Genomic DNA, 12,081 nt, shown 5'->3' with positions numbered 1-12,081 from the left:
TTACTCTAATCAATATTCACTATATGCATAGACTTAAGGAAATATGCTCCAAATAAACTGTCAATTCAAGGTTCATTGTGGACTTTTTTCTTTAAAAACATCTTAACTATTTCACAAACAAACATACATAAATATTAAGCAAAACTCAAACACAAAATCAGGAGGTCATAACCCAAATGCAGTTATATTTCTCATAAAATACAAATAAGATTTCAAAATGTTTATTAAAATTATTAAAATTAAATTCAAAATGATTAAGACCAAAAAGATTTTTAAAACTATAACAAAGATATATTTCATTATCTGTATGGTTCAAAATTATATACACATATACATACTTTAATAAACTATGAACCTGGTTTGTTCTCCATAAAATATAGTATTATGCAAAGATAAAGAACTGTTGCTCTCCTTCAAATTAAGCCACAGACACCCCAAACTTGGCAATAAAATCCCCTAAGAAAATGTAGGGATTCTATAGATATTACTATAGTTTAAAAAGTTGTATTTCTTCTGTAGGTTGATGCTAGCAGTAACAGTACTTGCATTCCTTTCATAGCATTACAAAATATTTTAATACCAATTATGTAAAAAGGCACTTCTATGATTTCTAGTCCAGTGTTGGAAAATCCCCTAATTCATAGGCTTTCAGGCAGACTGGGTCAACTGCAAAACTAAAATAAGCGTTGTGGTCTCTTCTATTATTGTGTTTAATGGACAGTCTGGAATCTTGAGTTTATGTGGATTGACCAAGGACTGAATTATTTAAAACTGTTTCTTTCCTAATTTGCTTCTTAGATAATTGAAGAACCAGAAACACACTAAATATCTAGAAGCCCTCAGAACCAAATCAACTCGTGATGATGCAGTATCAGATAATACATGGTAGACTACTCAACTAGATGCCACATAGCTACCTGCCAATAGGAAAAACAAAGGAGATAAGGCTACTGCTTTTCTATAAAATTTATTTCTCCTTCTCCCATAGAGGGGCATCTTTACAACATCTGTGTGGATTTGCTTTATCACAAGCTCTCTAATTGAACATTACATTCAAGATAGCTATTTGGGGGAGGGACATATAGTCTGGGTATATCACCCTGTCACATTCAATTAATTTTATGTTCACCACATTTTGATCTCATGCAATTTCCACATCCATCTTAAGATGTGAGGAAATTGAGGCTCAGAAAGATAAAGCAACTAGGATAAATTCACACATTCAAGAATTTAACTTCTCTGGCTTAGAAATCTAATACAATCCCTGTCGGCCACTCAGTTGTCCAAAAAAATGAAATTGATTTTCATATGTCTAAAATTAAAATGAAAATAAACTCATTTAAAAAATAAACAGAATCAAAGAACACTTGGCCCTACTTTTCACTGTCTCTGCACACTAGTTGCCTCTAAAACACTTCAGCCTTGTCTGCATTTATTTTCCATATGCAGCATAGAAACATTGTTCTTGTTCACACTGTGTTCATGATTATTAAAAGTACATTTTAGGTCACTGAGATCATCAGTATTTTTCTGATCCATAGACTTTTCTTGGCCTGGAAACACCTACTCTAACCTCTCACCACATAAAAATCCACTTTAACAGCCACAGTGATAAAAGGCCATCCAGAGTCTATGGTTTCTCTCAGTCACAATTTCTCTGAGAAGACACTATGGTTGTTGGACTATCATAGCCTAATTACCTTTTCTACCGTTCACCATACCCATGATCTTCATATTCATTCATACCATGAGCCCTTTTCAATATACCTGACCAACTATAGTCCTTAAGTGACAATATTTCAGTTTTGTCATCACATGCACAACCCATTTTGTAAGTCAATGATAACTTCCCCTGAACTCAATATCTATTATTATGAAATAAGCCAAGTGTACCGGCAGTTTCCAGACTCTAGTATTTTGAGACTTTTTAAATACTTTGCCACTCTACCTACTCTCTTCTGTGAGACTGTATTGGCCAGTTCTTAGCAGATGAAAAACAGTGAGTGAGTCTATAGAAGGAAATTCCACAGGGTACCACTGTGAGTGCATCTAAAGAGGAGAGGGAAGAAGTATTATGGAAAGAAGGCTCATGTGTGTGGATATGTGTGTACTCGTTCCTGGTGGAGGAGAATATTAGCAAGGATGAAATAATTGTGTCTACCACACCAAAAGATATCATTCATTTTTAATTAATGGCTTGAGTATTATTAACATCACTCCAAAATTTATGCTTCCAAGCGAGCGAGCGAGAGGGGGGGGAGCTATAAACTGCATTTCTAAGGACCCATATTATTAAACTACTGCAGGTATAATGAAGGGGTCCTAAAAACTATAAATCTATTGACGATTTGACTTTTTCAATTTATATGTCCAAGCAGGTAAATTTAAGATTCTCCAAAAAACTTCTTTTGTGAAGTTGTATTTTGTTTTGATTTTTAACAATACTAAGATATGGAATATACCATCTCATGTCTTTCTATATTTTAACATTGTTACAACTATAGATTTCCTTTCTTCTTTACAGTAAAGGAAAATAATTTTATGGACAGTTATAAGATGCGTACCTTAACCACTATATCAATTTTCCCTGGTTAAAATGATTCCGCCCTAAATAAATATTTGCACAATGTTTCTGCTCTTATAACTAGAAAACAATGGAACCTATTAACTTTGCCTTTAAAGATAAATGTACCACCATTAAAGGTAAAGTACCACCATTCAGTAATTATCATCAGATCACTGACATAACCCCAGGACAAACAACACTCTATCATTTGAATATCTGATACTGGAGTGTAACTTCTAACCTGGGTGTGCAAATCACTTATTTAAACTTGCATGGATCATCAGGATATCCTGACTTTTTCACTAAGTGTATTAAAATCTTAAATGGTGTGATTTTTTTTTAACCCTTGTATATTGAAGTGGCTCATTATACCACGGATATTACTTGCCAACTACAACTTTAGCCTCACAGCTATTTTTAAGTTGAGTGCATACGTTCAAATATGCCTCCAAAAGGCAAATATTTTATTTCATTCACAAAACTTTAAAGGAATAAAGAGTAGGAAGCAGCCATTCTTGAGCTGAGGATTTTACATCAAACCTGAAACCATATCAACCTTTCAAGGCAACTTGTGAACCTCCAAAACTAGGGAATTAACAGAACATTAACTCCAGCAAGATCACAAGAAGTACAATCCCTATGCAAGAAAATAATGCCATTGAGCCCTCATTAAAAGCCCATTTTGTCCTTAGCCATCAAAGACTGTGAGTGCACTAAGATCTTGGTTATATCATCAGGGATAACTCAAACAAGTGCCAAGAGAAATTGTGCACTTTCAGTTCTCACATGTGTCCATCTGTTCACATATAAACATATATTCTGCTTTCTGTCTCATTCCTACAATCTTGATATCAGAATACCCTGGGCTTTTGCCCATTTCCTGAGAATGCAGACATCACATAAGCTACTATTAACCCATGTGTGATCCACTTCCACGGTGGCTGGAGCACTGCCAATTACAACACATGGTGCCTGGTTAACAATGTCTTAAAATATAAATGAATTTATTTTTTAAATTAACACATTTTTCTTATGGAAATACCTTAATAAGCCCTTATACATTTAAAAAAATAGCCTCCATGTGGATTTTTTTGTTCTTTTAAGACTTTTTTCAAGCATATCATAAAGTTAACCATAAAAGTTTCTGAAACAATCCAGAATTTCTTGACAAATTTTAAAAAGGAGTGTAATAAAGAATTTGGGTGACTTTATAACAAAGATCAAACACTTTTCCTTTATAATAAATATGCTGCACTCAAGAGGCAACCCTTATACTTTAATTTATGTGAAACACTTCTGATTTCCCAAGTTTCCATATAACCATCTTAATAGTACCTCAGCAACTGAACCACTAAAGTGATACAGTAAATAGAAGTCGTACCATCTAGCAACAAACCAGTTAAGTTAATATCTGGTGGGCTCTTTCAGTCCTGCTCTGAGGCAGTCTTCAATGGATCATTTGTGGTGACCCTAAACCAGAAAGAGCTTATTTAAAATGTATACATATAAATAACCATCTACACTGATATCAATTTACATACATACAAAGGAACCAGTTCCCACCTCTGAAAATATCTTTAATACCTATGGCATTTTAACTGCCCTAATTATGGTTGAAGAAACATCATTAAGAGCTCTGATCTCATTGTCAACTGATAACCAGTCACTGCCCCAACTAGTGACAAGGAAAAACCTCACTGCGAATATTTCTCAGAATGAAGCTACACCACTTAGACATTTAAAAGAGACTTATCTTTAAATGAAGCATATGAGATACTGACCAAAGCACCATGAAAACTGCAGTCAGAACTTTATGAAAGTATAACTGTATTTTCCAACTATATTCTCTTCTTATATACCTTCCCAGCAGCAAAGCTGATAGGGCCTTTTATAACACTTAACATTTCCAAGTCAGAACACACAACTCTTTCCTCAGTGAAGTATTCTGCCAATTGAAAGTTATTTTCAGTCAATGGGTTAGTGGGGGGGTCCCTGTATGTTCCATCCTTAGATGAATCAAATATGCATACCACACTCCTGACCCCTTCTAAAAACAATTGTTGTTGTTGTTGTTTGTAGGGTGTTTGTGGGGGCTTTTAACCATCAAAGTGCTGGGGAATTTGTGATATGCACTACGCAATATCTGGCTAGGATGGCATGTTTCTGAAAGCTCCTATCTGCAAACTTCTGCTGATCACCCCCAGGCTGCACTATTGTCATATGTATTATAATCCCAAAGATGATGGAAACTCAGGACATCTTAGAAAGTTGCTGAAATCTGAGCCATTGCTTGTTTTCTCAAGTCTTGGACAAACATAACTTTAGAGAGAGCAGGGCACAGACATAAAGAAAGAGAAGTCTGCATTTCCATCTTCCTTTCATCTTAGTCATTCAGTCAGCCATTCAGAACCCTATTCAACAGAGCTTTTCATTATGCAAAAAAAATGCTAATCCTTTTCCGATGCTTTCACACTTGTATAAACCCCAATTCCTTCAACTGAAAAGCAATTATATCAGTTTACCTTTCTGTTAAAAACAGGATTAATATTCCAATAACAGACTCTCCTGTCTTTTTCCTATCTTTTTTTTTTCTCTTTTTCATTAAGAAAATAGAGATTATTAGTGGAGACATTCTTGGAACAAGAATACATTATTTTAAGTATGATTATGTTAGCCAATGGGTAGAAAAAGGAGTAGAAGAAAAAGTCCTTTAGTTACTGCAGAAACTCTTCTGTTACAGAACTGACCTTCCCTGTACAGATGCCCAAAGAGAATGAGGCTCACTCTGGTCTATTAATCAGAAACAAATTATGAAAGAATGTAGCTGGACTGGTTGACACTATCCGGTCTTGGGAGACTCAGTAACAGCCTAGTAACAATGTCCTCTTCATGGGTAATGAACAGCCATGACAAATGGGGCAGAGAAACTATTTATTTGCATATGCAAATTCCCACACGAGGGAAACATGTACAAACAAGTGTCATTGTAAGGTGGATTAGGCAAACAACGCTTTCTTTTTAGGACATTCTGAAGCCCAGAACATTAGTCAGCACAATTAAACCAGTCTCCATGGAGACTAATGAAATTTCACCATGGTATGAGTTAAATTAGATAGCTAGTTATGTGTTTCCACAATTCAACTTGAAATCCATTATTGCCTCAGAACAATACAGCAATTGTGCCTAGCTGATCTTTGCCAGTTCAACAAGCTCCTAAGTTGACAATTTGCATATGTTAATATAATTAAGCACTAATTACATGAAACTTGTACATATTCACAAGCACTTTCCCTGGGCGCTTCTCAGTTTGAACCTTGGCCAAGTCTTTAACCCTTAGCATGGATTTAGAGGGGGAAAAAAAAGAACCCTCTGCCTGTGGGTACAGCCCCTAGGCAGACAGGGAAAGGCCCTTCATTTGTAAATACAAAGCTTAACCTGGCTTCTCATATTTCTAGCAACAATGACAGAAAATATTTTGTGAGTGTGCTAGTGACCAGAGATGATGAAAATGAAGGGGGTGAGGAGGTGGCAGGTATTTAAAGACTCATAACAAGTATCTTCTCAAAGGAAAGCAATTACATTCATTTCACGAAAATGTTAAGAGTTTGCTCTCACTGACATTGTCAAACCTTGGGAGACAGAAATGGTTTGGCAACACAAAAATAGCAAGTAGAAAAGGGAAAAGGAGTCAGAAGCACCTAATGAGCTTTACATAAATATATGCAGAGGCAATTAAGCAATGTTAATTACTATGACAGCAGTTAATTGAATATAATTAGATATTTTAAGCCACTGAATAAAGCATAGTTAAGATTAATTTTATTGAGATTAATTGTAAATAAGGATAGATTAGCTCTGTGTTTTGACAGGCATAAAAAGTAGTTGTGCAAATTAAGCAGGAGTGTGGCCACCAGTCCAAAAATCATATATTATTTTAATGTCACACCTCAGAATCATCTCTTCAATAAACATGACTTTTCAAAACCCAAACAGACAGGAATCTTGAAGAAAAACAAACAGCTTGCAGAGATTAAAGAGCCTTTTGTCCTTTTTCATGTGCATTTCTTTTAACAGACTAAATTAAGCAAGTCTGGTGTAAGTTTTTTAGGAAGGAACATTTCACACTGAATGGAAAAAATGTCCTATCACATATGAAATTCGTGCAGCTGTGCGGAACTTCGTCCAGATGGTTTAAGACTATAAAACATGACCAAATGATAGACAGTAGGGCTTCCACAGATTTTGCGATAAAGTCACAATCTTTTCTTATGACCACCCCCCCCATTTGTTGTTTTATTCATTCTGACCAAATCACACTTGTACTTTCCTTTATTACCATACTTCTCCAAAAGGGTCACATCAAACATTGTCCCTACTAAGTGCTAGAGACTAAAGATAAAAATAGAATTGAAGAAGGCCTCACTTAACAGACATCAGCTATGTCATTCAACCACACAATGCAATGATAGCTATGACAACAAGGTATGCAAATGACACCACTTGATTATTACTCTCACAAACAATGGTTTCTAAAAATACTACTAGGAAAATGTTGCTAATTGGAAAAAAAAATCTGTCCCTTCCAATCCTTTCACACTAAACTAATTCTTGCATAGTCTGTAAGGACATTAACATAGTCCTCAAGAATGCTGAACAAATCACTAATAAGAAAGGAACTTCCATTGATTTTGAAATAAATCAATAGGTGATTAACATAATATTTTTAAAGCAGCAGTATGTATATATATTACATAAACATATCTATTATATTTTCAATACCTTTTAGCTCTTAATCGAACAAGGGCTTTACACTATTGAGCCTGGCTCTACACTGCCTCTCAACTTCCTTAAGATGCCTTTAAGTCTTTATAACGAAAATCCTAAAATGGTCTGTGAAACCAGACTTCGACAAGCCATTCTGCAGTGAAAGATTTTAAATCATCCAGCCTCTTCTAATAGACTTGAGACTTATTGAGGTAGAAACCATAAAAAATGAAGAAGGGAAATTTAATCCCTGAAATATTGATTTGCACATTAATATCATATAGGCAGAGGGCAATTTGGCTTCGTGGAAATGACACATTGTCGACCCTTGGTGAAGTCAGAGCCAATCTAACTGCTGAACATGTCTGAATCTCAAGAGTTATTAAGGGCTTCCCTTCTTGCCTTTATGACTTTTCTTCAGCCTACCAATGCAATCTTAAATGTATTATCTTTAAGAAATAATTGTAAAACCTCAGGGGTTTTCCAGTTAATGGAAGGGAGGCCAAACCACATCAGATTCTGAAATGCAACATTAAACCCTTGCAATCAACAAAACCACCTCAATTCTCATCCATCCAGGGCAGGATCTAATATTGTTATTAGAGATAATCAAATTTCATTGTGTAAATTTAGGCTCATGGTCAGAATGGAAGCAGTAAATTCTGTAATATTAAGCAGTGATTTTCTTAGCCCTCTTCATGTTTTCCTTTGCTGGTGCAGCATCTTCTAAAATAATCCAACTAGCTCAAAATTAATGAACAGATTTGGGCTCATCTAGTAAAAACTGGAAAAGATTACAATGGAGCTGAACATAGTTGCCTCATTTTTAACTTTAAGTGGCAACTTTCACTTCACAGACTCAGAGTCCACTCTCTGTCTAAGCCCACAGTTGGTGCTATTGCTTTGACTTACACAGCTGGTTTACCTGACCTTTCTTTGTTCCTTGGGTACATTTCACTTTTCAGATTTATGGGATTCCCCCCATATTTCATTGACCCTACCTTCATTGCTATAAAAAATGAAAACACTCAAATATGAGTTTACTTTTTTTAAACACAAAAGCAGCCAGCTATTGAATAAATACACACTGATGTTCTCCCCAGTTTATCCCATAAATATTAAAACCATTAAAATAACTGTATAAACCTTAGGCTTCCCACACTGTAGCCAGGTGCAAGAGGTTAAAACAGCTGGCTAGCCATCTTTTATTTTTGTGTGCCTTCCTGCTGATTGAAACCGCAATCCTTGAAAAAACTATCAAATATTCCCTTAAGGATTTTTTTAAGGAAGAGGAAAGAAGACGAAGAAGGAAAAGAAAGAAAGAAAAAAAGAAAGAAAGAAAGCCTTCATTCTTATTAATATCTTTCTCAGTGAAGAAGAAAAACTCTAAAACAGTCACAGAGATAGTGAAATAATCCCGAATATCTCCTTTCTGTTGTAGTTTTAAACCCATTCTTTCCAACAATTTCTATGCACACTTCTTTTTATTCTTCAGTTAGAAAAGGGGGAAAGAGCGAGAGAGGGAAAGAGAGAGAAAGAGAAAGAAATTTAAAAAAAGAAAGTCTGAGCTTGCTCTGTCCGTTTTGCCAGTAAACATAAAGTAAAACAAGAGTGGATGGCACTGGGGGTGTTACATACCCGGGCTGTGTTTTTGCATTGCTCTCAATGGAAGCGATCGATGCCTGTGTCACTGTCGCGTCCCAATCGCAGCCAAGTCTCAGCCTTAATCTAAGCAACACCCGAAAAGGCAGCGGCAGCCACAGCCTCTCCCTCACTCTTCCATCCATCCACCCAACTAAAAATATAATACTACATATGAGCTTTAACCACTCAACGTTTATAGGGATCAAGCCACTGAAAATCCAGGAGAACACAATAAAAAAAAAAAAAAGAACCTCCTGTCTCTTGTCTCTCTCTCCTCTCCCTCTCTCTCTTCCTGTCTCCTCTCTCCTCTCTCTCTCTCTCTCTCTCTCTCTCTCTCTCTCTCTCTCTCTCTCTCTCTGTCTCTCCTTTTGCCATCTACATGATCCTTGATTAAACATGGAACAGAGTTAATAAAAAAAAAAAAAAGGAGGGGGGGAGGACTCAGGAGAGGAAATGCAACTGTCAGAAATCGGGACGGCCAGATTTCCTGGTGAACCTGCCTCTGTCTGAGTCAGTGTCAATCCACCATCTTCGGCCAGTGAACTTGTCTTTGGGTTTTTGTTTGCTGGGGGGGGGGGGGTGTTGTTGTTGTGTATATGGGTTTTTTTGGAAGGGGGAGGGGAAAGGCAAGGTGGGGGCCGGAGGCGGGGGGGGGGGGAGTAAGAAGAATCTGTGGGTCTGAGAGTGTGTTGAGTGTGAGTATGCCTGTGTGTGTGTGTGTGTGTGTGTGTGTGTGTGTGTGCGCGCAGGGGTCGGGGGGGGGGGGGTCCGTGTTTGCGATCTGAACCTTTGGTACCTACAAGGAGGGTGTCTCTCCGAACGGTAGCTAAAACCTCACCAGAACCGCTTGGAAGTGCGGAGTCGCGGCCAAAGGAGCCCGCCGGAGCGAGCCTCCTCTCGGGGCCGGACCCCAAGCCCGAGCCGGCCAGAAAGGAGCCCCCCGCCCGGATCGCAGGTAACAAAAGAAATACAAACCAGTACACGATCTTCTGGGGGAAGGGGAGCAGGATGGGGGACCTCCTGTAACTTGGGCATCGGCTGAGAAACTTTATACAATTTCAGGAGAGATTTATTAATATATATATATATATACATATTTTTTTTTCGGTAGAAAAGAATGGGAGGTGGGGGTAGAATAGAAAAAAGGCGAGACCCGGCGCATTCCAGCCGCTGCGCCCAGCCGCTCCAGCCGGCCGGAAGGCGCGCTCGGTGGCGGGAGAAGCTAAAGGAGGTGAAGTTCATCGGTAGACTTGAAACCCTTTTGGGGCCCGGGGGTGGCGGGGGGGGGGGGTTAACCAGGGAATGAATCAGTTCTCACAGTCGGCCACAGCCCCTTAGTACACACACACACACACACACACACACACACACACACACACACACACACACACTCACTCACTCACACACACAGCTTGCCCTTTGCAAAAAAAAAAAAAAAAAAAAAAGGTTTTTCTGTTGGATCCCCAGCCGCGGCCGTCTCCGCTCCCATCTAAGGCACCCCGGCGGTGAACGCGCCCGCACGCAGCCTCCCGCTCCCGGCTCCCGGCCCGGCGCCGCGGCGGGCAGCCCGGCCGCCGCCTGCCCGAGCCCGCGGGTGTCTACCCGCAGTCCCAGCCCCTGCGCCCGCCCCATCCTTTCCGAACCTCCCTGCTCCGGGCGCACGGCACCCGGGCCTCCGCCAGCCCCACGCGAGTAGTGCCCTTCGGGGGGGGGGTGCGGGGGAGGAGAACTTGAGAAGGAGAAACGGAGGAAAGGATGGTAACCGGGGGAAGGAAACAGGCTGAACCAGGGGCGGGGGAGGGTAAATCAGCGAGAGAGCCCGAGATGGGGGCTCCAAACTCCCCCGACCCACGTCCAAACTTTCGGAGGGTGGGTTTAGAGAAAGGAGCCATCTCCCGTTCGGGGTGCGTGATCTCGGGGCTCGCGGGGGGACCCCCCCCCGGCAGTGCCCGCGCTGCTGCGGAGCTGACAGTTTTCCCCACAGCCACGGGAGAGCCCTGGCATCGTGGTGAAAAAGACGGGGGTGGGGGCAAAAAAGAAAGAAAAAGAGAGTGAGGAGAGAGAGAGAGAGAGAGAGAGAGAGAGAGAGAGAGAGAGAGAGAGAGAGAGAGAGAGAGAGAGAGAGAGAGTTAAAAAAACTGCTCGGCCAAACGTCACTTCATCCAAAAGTTAAATCGCGAAAAACGTAGCTCCCCAAACAGAGTGGAAAATCAAGCCCCTCCGTGCCCTCTCCCTCCCTCGGCGGAGCAAATCCAGGAGCCAAAAAAAAAGAGGGAAAGAGACAGAAAAAAGGGGGGCAGAGCGGAAGAGATGGTCGGGATGAGGGATGTGTGGGAGAGCCAGCGAGAGCGAGCGAGCGAGCGAGCGAGGGGCTGAGAGCGAGAGGCGGAGAGGGAGAGAGAGGGAGCGAAATATCAAAGATTGTGCAAGATCAGGCTGGAAAGATAATCGATACTCGACCTAAATTTAACACAAACTACTCAATAAAAGTTAAAGAAAAAACTTACTTTCCATTTCCCCTGCAGTTCCTACTCGATCTTCGCCTCTTTTTTGTTTTGCTTTTATTTTACTTACAGCTGATTACATCCAAGTAAAACGAGAGGGTTCATTAAAAAAATAAAAAAATAATAAAAAATAATCCTCGAACTTTATTGGGTGAAAATAAAAACGCTGGAGCAGAAAGTGGGGGGCATGGAGCGGTCCTCGGGGGTCCGGAGGAGTTAAAGCATGTGCCGACCGCGGTCTCGCTGTTTGGTTGTGAAGGGGTTGGGAAAAGGAGGAAAGGAAATGAAAATCCGATATGTCTTTATTCTGCTAATTATTATCGTTTTAGCCCTGTTTAAAAAAAATGGCTGATTAAGTTGAGTGCGCATGTCTTTGTGTGTCTATTCCCGATATGCACTCTGGGAATGAGAGAGGAGAGCGAGGGAGAGGGAGAGGGAGGGGGGGGAGAGAGGTGTAATTAGTGAGGTGATCAACATTCCCCAGACTGAAAATGACGCGCAGCCGGGACTCAGAGCAGCCCCGGAGCCTAGCGACTTCCAAGGCTCGGAGCACTGCGGCTGGAGCCCTGGACCAGGCGACCGCAGAGAGGACTGGGGATGGGG

At 40.1% G+C, this 12,081-nt stretch overlaps 1 protein-coding gene across 2 annotated transcripts in view; it reads right to left on the bottom strand.

Moving 5' to 3' along the window:
* Nucleotides 1–11,857, bottom strand: part of Zfhx4 (zinc finger homeobox 4) — a 193,657-nt gene extending 181,800 nt beyond the window's left edge. For both annotated transcript variants that reach the window (XM_069990945.1, XM_069990946.1), the window contains exon 1: nt 11,482–11,857. The gene's annotated coding sequence lies outside the window, so the exon portion shown is untranslated. The remainder of the gene's footprint in view (nt 1–11,481) is intronic.
* Nucleotides 11,858–12,081: the final 224 nt, after the last annotated feature.

The sequence above is a fragment of the Dipodomys merriami genome, unplaced genomic scaffold (assembly GCF_024711535.1).
Source record: "Dipodomys merriami isolate MVZ:Mamm:240054 unplaced genomic scaffold, mDipMer1.0.p SCAF_4, whole genome shotgun sequence".
Classification (NCBI taxonomy): Eukaryota; Metazoa; Chordata; class Mammalia; order Rodentia; family Heteromyidae; genus Dipodomys; species Dipodomys merriami.
Note: the sequence above shows the minus strand (reverse complement) of the source record. Positions and strands in the feature narration are given on the sequence as shown.